Genomic DNA, 2,149 nt, shown 5'->3' with positions numbered 1-2,149 from the left:
GTGAGTGTGAACTTTAAAAAAAACTTTCATCTAGACATATTTATTTCTACATTTTCCATTGTGATGGTCTGTTGAAAACTACTTGGCTTTTAGTCTTGCACTGTTATTTTCTTTTCCAAGGATTTGTGCATGTGCTGAAGTAAAACACATTTAACAGAGGATGGTTTCAATCCATCAACCTCTGGGGTATGGGCCCAGCATGCTTCCGCTGTACCACTCTACTTTCCCGCTGAACTGCTTTCCAAGTGTTCTGCTGTCTTTTTTAAAAAAAAAAAAAAAAAAAAAAAAAAAAAAAAAAAAAATTTCAGAAAAAAATATTTTTACATTTCCATTGTTAAGGTCTGTTGAAAACTACTTGGCTTCAGTCTTGCACTGTTTTAGCTTCTCTTTCCCAAGGAGCTATGCATATGATCAAGTCTAAAGCTCTTAGCAGAAGATAGTTTCTATCCATCGTCCTCTAGGGTATGGGCCCAGCACTTTAAAAAAAATGTAATTCAGAGAAAAGTATTTTTACATTTCCATTGTTAAGGTTTGTTGAAAACCACTTGGCTTCAATCTTGCACTGTTGCACCTTTTCTTTTCTGAGATTTGTGCATGTGCTGAAGTAAAACACATTTAGCAGAGGACAGTTTTGATCCATCAACCTCTGGGTTATGGAACCAGCACGATTCCACTGCACCACTCTGCTTTCCCACTGTGTTGCTTTCCAAGTGTCTTGCTGTCTTTTAGAAAAATGTAAATCAGAGAAAAGTATTTTTACATTTCCATTGTTAAGGTTTGTTGAAAACTACTTGGCTTCACTGTTGCACCTTTTCCTTTCCAAGATTTGTGCATGGGCTGAAGTAAAACACAGTTAGCAGAGGATGGTTTCGATCCATCGACCTCTGGGTTATGGGCCCAGCACGCTTCCTCTGCGCCACTCTGCTTTCCCACTGTGTTGCTTTCCAAGTGGCTTGCTGTCTTTTAGAAAAATGTAAATAAGAGAAAAGTATTTTTACATTTCCATTGTTAAGGTTTGTTGAAAACTACTTGGCTTCAGTCTTGCACTGTTGCAACTTTTCCTTTCCAAAAGTTGTGCTTGTGCTGAAGTAGAACACATTCAGCAGAGGATGGTTTCAATCCATCGACCTCCGGGTTATGGGCCCAGCACGCTTCCGCTGCGCCAATCTGCTTTCCCACTGAGCTGCTTTCCAAGTGTCTAATTGTCTTTTAGAAAAATGTAAATCAGAGAAAAGTATTTTTACATTTCCATTGTTAAGGTTTGTTGAAAACTACTTGGCTTCAGTCTTGCACTGTTGCACCTATTCTTTTCCAAGATTTGTGCATGGGCTGAAGTAAAACACAATTAGCAGAGGATGGTTTCGATCCATCGACCTCTGGGTTATGGGCCCAGCACGCTTCCGCTGCGCCACTCTGCTTTCCCACTGAGTTGCTTTCCAAGTGGCTTGCTGTCTTTTAGAAAAATGTAAATCAGAGAAAAGTATTTTTACATTTCCATTGTTAAGCTTTGTTGAAAACTACTTGACTTCACTGTTGCACCTTTTCCTTTCCAAGATTTGTGCATGGGTCTTGCTGTCTTTTAGAAAAATGCAAATCAGAGAAAAGTATTTTTACATTTCCATTGTTAAGGTTTGTTGAAAACTACTTGGCTTCAGTCTTGCACTGTTGCAACTTTTCTTTTCCAAGATTTGTGCATGGGTCTTGCTGTCTTTTAGAAAAATGTAAATCAGAGAAAAGTATTTTTATGTTTCCATTGTTCAGGTTTGTTGAAAACTACTTGGCTTCACTGTTGCACTGTTGCAACTTTTCCTTTCCAAAAGTTGCGCTTGTGCTGAAGTAGAACACATTCAGCAGAGGATGGTTTCAATCCATCGACCTCTGGGTTATGGGCCCAGCACGCTTCCGCTGCGCCACTCTGCTTTCCCACTGAGCTGCTTTCCAAGTGTCTAATTGTCTTTTAGAAAAATGTAAATCAGAGAAAAGTATTTTTACATTTCCATTGTTAAGGTTTGTTGAAAACTACTTGGCTTCAGTCTTGCACCTATTCTTTTCCAAGATTTGTGCATGGGCTGAAGTAAAACACAGTTAGCAGAGGATGGTTTCGATCCATCGACCTCTGGGATATGGGCCCAGCACGCTTCCGCTGCGC

The 2,149-nt window shown here is 39.6% G+C and overlaps 3 non-coding genes across 3 annotated transcripts in view; all 3 read right to left on the bottom strand.

The window, feature by feature from the left end:
• Positions 1–854: 854 nt before the first annotated feature.
• On the bottom strand, positions 855–926 carry trnam-cau (transfer RNA methionine (anticodon CAU)). Its single transcript has one exon. It is a non-coding gene; the product is annotated as a tRNA-Met (tRNA).
• A 420-nt stretch (positions 927–1,346) lies between these two features.
• trnam-cau (transfer RNA methionine (anticodon CAU)) lies at positions 1,347–1,418 on the bottom strand. Its single transcript has one exon. It is a non-coding gene; the product is annotated as a tRNA-Met (tRNA).
• A 668-nt stretch (positions 1,419–2,086) lies between these two features.
• trnam-cau (transfer RNA methionine (anticodon CAU)) overlaps positions 2,087–2,149 on the bottom strand; it is a 72-nt gene continuing 9 nt past the window's right edge. The window contains exon 1 of the tRNA in view: positions 2,087–2,149. This exon is cut by the window's right edge and continues 9 nt beyond it. This is a non-coding gene — a tRNA (tRNA-Met).

This window comes from Myxocyprinus asiaticus, chromosome 5 (genome assembly GCF_019703515.2).
Source record: "Myxocyprinus asiaticus isolate MX2 ecotype Aquarium Trade chromosome 5, UBuf_Myxa_2, whole genome shotgun sequence".
NCBI classification, from domain to species: domain Eukaryota; kingdom Metazoa; phylum Chordata; class Actinopteri; order Cypriniformes; family Catostomidae; genus Myxocyprinus; species Myxocyprinus asiaticus.
Note: the sequence above shows the minus strand (reverse complement) of the source record. Positions and strands in the feature narration are given on the sequence as shown.